This window comes from Urocitellus parryii, chromosome 7 (assembly GCF_045843805.1).
Source record: "Urocitellus parryii isolate mUroPar1 chromosome 7, mUroPar1.hap1, whole genome shotgun sequence".
NCBI classification, from domain to species: Eukaryota; Metazoa; Chordata; class Mammalia; order Rodentia; family Sciuridae; genus Urocitellus; species Urocitellus parryii.
In genome coordinates, this window is record NC_135537.1 from 157,479,439 (window position 1) to 157,486,881 (window position 7,443).

The 7,443-nt window shown below is 46.1% G+C and overlaps 1 pseudogene; it reads left to right on the forward strand.

Moving 5' to 3' along the window:
- Window positions 1-4,486: 4,486 nt before the first annotated feature.
- LOC113181546 (heat shock protein HSP 90-beta-like) lies at window positions 4,487-7,066 on the forward strand (annotated as a pseudogene).
- Window positions 7,067-7,443: the final 377 nt, after the last annotated feature.

Here is a 7,443-nt window from a genome sequence, read left to right on the forward strand (position 1 = left end):
GCATCCTGATTTTGAACTTCCCTGCCTCTTAGAACTGAAGGAATTTATGTCTGTTGTTTAAGCCATTTAGTTTGTGGTGTTTTGTTATAGCAGCATGAACAGACTGAGACATTCTTAGAGTATTAAAATAGCTCAGATGGAGATGGAGCCCTCTGGACAAACCACCTGATTTCACACTGAAAGTCAGGTCTAGAAAGGGAAGGAACAAGCCCAAGAGCAGCGCTGGGCAGGTACAGAGTCTACTGGAACTTGGGTCTTCTGGCTTTAACACCATATCACCACAATGCATATCCCCCCAAATTCATAGTTTGAGACTCTAACTCCCAATGGGCCTTTATTTGAAGGTAGAGCCTTTAAGAGGTAATGAAGATTAAATGAGGTCATAAGGGTATGGACGTGATCCAACAGAACTGGTGTCCTACCAAGAGAGGGAGAGATGCTAGAACAGGTATGCACAGGAAAGGTCATGTGCAGACACAGTAGAGGGCAGAGGCAAGCCAAGGAGAGAGGCCTCAGGAGAAATCAACTCTGCCAGCACCTTGCTCTTGGACTTCCAACTCCCAGAATTGTGAGAAAATGAATTTCTGTTGTTGAAACCACCCATGTGTGGTACTTTGCTACGGCTGTGCCAGCAAACAAATACAATAAGGAAGAGTCTCCCTCAGTTCCCTCCACCCAAGTATTGGGTGTTTATTATAAGGACACACCAATGGGGAGGTGGACATTATTAGAAAAACCCAGAAGACTGTGATTCAGAAACTGGAGGAACCCAACACAGCAATGGGGAGCCAGCAACAGGGATTCCTGCATCTTCACCTAGCCCTTTCCACCCTGACAACGCACCGTGATTCCACATAAGATTCTTCTATGGGCCTCCTTTCCTCTCCCATGAACTATGGATTTAGATTTAGCCATGAATTCCCCAGTTGAAAGAGAGGATCTAATCCCTGCACTTAATCAATATCAGCTGTTGAAGCCAAGCCTCTCCCAGGCTGCCTCTCCAGTCTGTAACTAGTCCAGCTATAGTCACCTGGCCCAAGGGCAATCAATCAGCGGCAGCTACAGAGAAGGAATCACAAGATAGTCTCCTTACTCACTGTGGCTCAGGACCAGCAGTGATTGCATGATCTGGGGGCTTGTTACAATGCAGAACCTCAGCTCCACCCAGTCCTGCTGAATCAGGTACAGATGTGTCTCCCCAGCAATTCAGACAAGTGATGCTTTAGAAATAGCTCCTCAGCAGAAATCTGTGGGATAGTTTCCTCAGAAGAGATATTGATGTATACTCCCTCTGAGGGCAGAAGTTCTCTAACTTTAAAAATGAACTTGAGCCAGCACAGTGGTGCACACCTACAATCCCAGTGGCTCCGAAGGCTGAGGCAGGAAGATCGTGAGTTCAAAGCCAGCCTCAGCAAAAGCGCACTAAGCAACTCAGTGAGAGTAAATAAATTAAAAAATAGACCTGGGGATGTGGCTCAGTGGTCAAGTGCCCCTGAGTTCAATATCCCCAGTATGCAAAAAAAAAAAAAAAAATGAACTTGAGAATCTCCTGGGAAGCTCTTCAGAAGGCACTTTGCTTTGCCCTCCAAGATGCCTAGGTCTGGGTTGGAGTCCAAGAACTTGCATCTACCCAAGCCCCCTGCACTCACCCACCACTCCAGGTTATGGACAGAAGATGGTTCGTGGGTGTCACTTAGAGAAACACCATGCAGGATAAAGATCTGAAGCCAAACCTGTGCCCCTCCATCATGCCTATGCCACATGGAATCCCTCCACAATGCCAATTGCATTGGGTCATTCCCTCACCTAAAACCCTTCCTCCATAGCTCTTCATGCCTCTGGGACCAAGTCCCAGCTCCGGAACCTGGCTGGGAGGGCTTTCATGTTATGGCCTCTTCCTTCTCCTGCTGCCATCCCTCCTGCTTAGGGCCTCACGGGTTCGCCTCTGCGCCCTTGCTATCTCGGTTCCTTCTTCCAGACACGTCCTTCCCCCTCCTTCTCCACGTGACCAATAGGCATTCTCCCTTTAAGACTCCAGTTTTACTCAATCTGGAAAGTGAGTCAATGTCCCGCGGTTTTCCTTCTTGCCCTACAAGAAGGGTTGCCGTTCTCATTGCTGCCCTGTTTGACTCTGAACTCCTGGAGGGCAGCCTGGCTCTTGTCCATCTCTGATTCCAAGCCAGTGTTTCGCATGACTGCAATTGGCTCCCGCTGCTGCCTGCCAACCTGCGTGAGCTGGGAGGGTGCCAGCTTCCAGAACCCAAGGCTCCTGATGAAGCAAGATGGAAATATTCAGGCAGATTCTCGGCAAAACTGCTCCTCTCTCCACAGTAGAATTAAGTGAAAAGCTCAAGCAACACCCATTGTTTAAACACTAATAGCTACACATTTCTGTGGCCCTGAGAGGTGGGGTTTGCACACAGGAGGGGTGCCTTTCCCGAGAACAGCACAAACTAGCTCCCTTTATTTCCCAAAAGGCACAGTGAACCCTGTTCTTTGGTAGGTGCCAGGAGACAGCTTCAATGGAGTCCAAGAAGCAGAGATATTCCCCTCAAATATAAGGATGAGGGGGTAGGAAGAGAAAATTCTCTATGAACTCACTAGGTCTTTGGGTCTTCACCCAGTACTTGTGATGCCCCACCCCTCCAAGGACAGGAAAGGAAAGGAAATTAAACACAAACTGGCTGGTGTTACTGCTTCTTAGCTGACAACTGAGATGATGGGGATAATTTTAATAGGATTAACTTACCTAGAGCTAATCCTCATATTGCCTGGTCCTTCCAGGAAGTCATTATTAAGGCTGGTGATAGGAGGAAGGGGACCAAAGGGCCTTTTAAAAATACAGGGCATGTGGTGGCACTTCAGACCAGTTAAATCATGACGTCTAGAGGTAAGGCCTGGGCATTCCGAGTTGTTAAACCAGGTGATTCTAATGCCCAGGCCCAGGTAGAAATGGCCTCGTTGCAGGGCTGGGGCAACAGAGTCAGGCGAAGGACCCAGGCGTTTGTTCAATCACTCATCCTACTTCCCTGAGACCGGCTCCTGCCAATCACTGGGCTAAGTGAAGAAAATAACCATTGCACCCTGTCCCCCTCGGGCTCCCTTGGTTAACAAAGTTCGTGGTCTTCTGCCAGAGCCTGCAGCCCTGTTTCTGAGAACCAGGATATAGTGTCAGGGGACGAGGGATGCCATCTAAGACAGGGCCCCCAGGCTTTGGGAACTCTCAGATATGAACAAATGAAAAATGAGAAAACCAGTAATATTGGTTGAACGGCTTTTTGTTTTTCCAAAAAATGGGAACATGATATTTTTTTAAAAAAAGAACTACCAGGGATCATTGAAATCAATTCATAAAATGAATCTCATGTTTTAAGTCCTCGGGACTATAAAAGCCTTTGGAGGAAGTTCTTACAATTTTTCAGTTTTTCAAAAACTGGCTGTCCAGGTTTTCCAGTGGCAGCCCAAAGCCAGGAATTTGGAATGGAATAATTATAACAGCAATGGATGGAGATACTGATGAATGCTTCTTGAGCCCTGTGCTAACCATGTGTGTGCCTGGCCCTGCTGCATAGCACTTTCATGACCTCCTTGAATTCTCACAGCGACTCTGGGAGGTCCTTGTATCAGTTGGGGCTTAGAACAAGATGCTAGAACAACTCTGGGTATTTTAAGCAGAAGATGGCTTTATAAGGCAAATAGGGTGTACAGAATCATTAGAAGAGCTAAAAGAGTTAGATGTGGTCTAGGAGCCCAGGATTGGTTTCCAGAACAATAATAAGTGGTCAGTTTTGAGAGATGCCATCCCGAAAGCTATTAATAGAGTTACTAAAGCCACAACAGCCCCATTGCTATGAGCCAGAGATTGGAAACCAGAATCAAGACTCTGCTGTCCCCATAACCACTGCTCACCCAGGAAGTTGGAGACAGGACACTGCCATGAAACATGACTGCAAAACCACTCACTCCCACACCCTCGCTTGACAGCAGGAGGTTCAAGAAGAAGGTCTGTGCTCCTGCCTCACTCGGCCATCCAGACCCTGGGCATGTGTCTAATTAACAGACTCTCTACATTGCATCCTGAAGCCTAGCTGCAAAGGCATCTGGAAAATGTAGATTGTGGCTTTCCAGGCTTCATAAAAGAGGAAGGCAGCCTGAAAGGAGGGTGGAGTGGAGACTGAGAAAGCCAACTCACAGTATTCCTAGCCAATGCTTAGTAACTACGAGTAGTATTTGTATACTTACAGGTAAGGACACTGAGATAGGGAGAGGTTAAATCATCTGCCCACTGTAACAAGCAAGTTATCAGTGAAACCAAGGTTTGAACTTTAGGTCTCTGACTTAGAAGGCTCACTCTTAAAAATGATTCCTTTCAAGAAAGGGCTGTGCAGCTCTTAAGTCATTTCCACATAGCCCAGGTGCCATGAGCAAGTCAGGCATGATCTGGGCCCATACTGTTCTGTAGTAACTGAAGCTCCTTCTTTTCAAGATGCCTCAGGAAGTCCACCAGGAGTAAGTGAGGATCTTTGCCTTTCAGGGAGAAATTGCCCAACTCCTGCCTCTCATCATCAATACCTCCTATTCTGACAAGGAAATTTTCCCTCAGGAGTTGCCTTCTGCTATTTATAATGCCTCGGACAAGATTCTCTATGAGAGCCTGACAGACTCTTCCAAATTGGACAGTGGTTAAAAGCTGGAAATTAACATCACCCCCACCTCTCAGAAATGCACCCTGACTTTGGTGGACACAGGCTTTGGTGCAACCAAGGCTGACCTCATAAATGATTTGGGAACTATTTATTCAGATTTGTGTAGCTGTGACCAAAATACCTGACAAGAACAATTCAGAAGAAGAAAATTTTATTCTGGGCTCATGGTTTCAGAGCTTCAGTTTATGGTCAGTCAACTCCATTGCTCTACACTGGATGTGAGGCAGAACATCATGGCAGAAGAGCATGGTGGAGGGAAATTGCCCAGCTCATTGTGGCCAGGAAACAGAGAGAGCTCGAGGAACCAGAGACAAAACATAATTCCCAAGAGCACACACCCAGTGACCTTCTTCCTCCAGCCACACCTACAGTTACCACCCAGTAATCTATTCAAATTATTAAACCATCAAATGATTAATCCACTGATGAAATTACAACTCTCATTATGACCTAAAAGCTCCACCTCTGAACCTTCCTGCATTGGTTCATGCTTTTAAAATGTGAGTTTTTTTGGAAGATGTTTCTAGACCTAAACCATCACAGAAATCATTTCCAAGTCTAATTACTAAAATATTTATGGAGGTTCCTCAGATGAGTACAAACATCTTCATGACAGGGCAATTTGGTGTCAGATTTTATTCTGCCTATCCAATAGCAGGGAAAGTGGTTGTGACCTCAAAGCACAATGATGAACAGTCCACCTGGGGGGTCTTCTGCTGGGGCATCCTTCACCATACATGCAGGTCACTGTGAGCCTATTGGATGGGAGGGGTATAGAAGTGATCCTTCGCCCCAAAGATGACCAGACACACTACTAAGGAGAGAAACAGGCCAATATATATATATATATATATATATATATATATATATATATATATATAGTAGCACTCATAGTTCAGAAGCTATCCCATCACCCTCTGTTTGAAGAAGGACATTGGTGATGATGAGTCCGAGGAGAAACATGGAAAATACCAGAGATAAGGATGAAGACTGAGGTTAAATATGTGGGTTTGGGTGAGGAGGATGATACTGATAAGGGTAACACAAAGAAAACCAAGATTAAGGAGAATTATATTGATCAGAGAGAACTGAATAAGACCAAGCCATCTGTACCAGAAACCCTAATGACATCATTCAGGAGGAATACAGAGTATTCTACAGGAGCTGGGAAGACCTCTTTGCAGTCACATACTTCTCTGTAGAAGGTCAGTTAGAATTCAGGACATATCTGTTCATCCCTCAGCAGGTTCCCTTTGACTTCTTTGAGAACAAGAAATAGAACATCAAACCCCTATGTCCATCATAGATTCAGCATGGACGGCTGTGGCAAGCTGATGCAGGAGTATCTCAACTCTGTGATATGGTTGACTCCAAGGACCTACCTCTGAACTCCTCCAGAGAAATGAATGGTCCAGCCAAACAAAATCTTGAAAAGCATCCACAACATGTTAAGAAGTGCCTTGAGCTCTTCTCTGAGCTGGCAGGAGACAAAGAGAACTATAAAAAATTCTTTGAGGCATTCTCTAAAATTCTAAAGCTTGGAATCCATTAGGACGTCACTAACCAGTGACTTTACTAACCAGGGCTAGCATGTCTCCCAAGCTAGAGATGAGATGTTTCCTCTGTCACAGTACATCTCTCACAGGAAGGAGTCTCAGAAAGCTATCTATTACCCCTCTGGTGAAACCAAAGAACAGATGGCCAACGCTGTTCAGTGGAGCATGTGTAGAAGCGGGGCTTTGAAGGAGTATATGTGATTGAACTCGTTGTGGAGTGCTGTGTGCAGCGGCTCAAGGAGTCTGATGGGAAGAACCTGGAGTTACCAGAGGAAGGAGGGAGAAGGAGGGGGGAAGGAGGAGGAAGAGGAGGAGGAAGAGGTGGAGGAGGAGGAGGAGGAGGAGGAGGAGGAGACGAAAAAACAGAAGAGATCAAGGTGAAGTCTGAAAACCTCTGCAAGCTCATGAAAGAAATTTTGGATACAAAGGTTAAGAAGGTAACAATCTCCCAATGGGCAATGTGTCTCCACCCTGCTGTGTGGATCTTGAAGGTCCAGGCACTTCCAGATAACTCCATAATGGGCTACAAGATGGCCATAAAGTACCTAGAAATCAACTCCGGCCACCCCATTGTGGAGACAGGTGGCAGAAGGCTGAGGGGTCCAGGACCTGATGGTGCTGCTGTTTGAGATGGTGCTGCGCTCCTCTGGCTTCTGCCTTGAGATTCCCCAGACCCACTCTAATTGCATGTACCATGTGACCAAGTTAGGACTCCGCACTGTTGAAGGTGAAGTAACATCCAAGGAGCCCAGCACCGCTGTTGCCCAGGAGAACCCCCTTGAGGGTAATGGGGATGCCTCTTGACGGAAGAAGTAGATCAGGAGTTTCCACTGGGAGAGCCACACCCTCTGCAAAGCATCCCCATGGCTCCACAGCTGCCCTCAGTGCCTTGTCCACCTGGCTCCTGCTGCTGATGGCTAATGGTCTTTTCCCCTCTCCTGTCCTTGTGTCTAAGGCAGGACACAAGGACCTCAAGTCCCATCCCTCCCTAATTGGACAGTAGAGTTGGATGCTGTGCATTGTGAGTTTTGTTGTTGTTATTTTGTTCTGAAATTAAAGTAGGTGAAATAAAGACGATGAAGTTTTAGACAAAAAGAAAGGGCCATTTACAGCCTTAGACAGCATATTAGAAAAGAGAAATGCTTTTTTTTTTTAATGGCAGAAAACTATAGAATAAAACT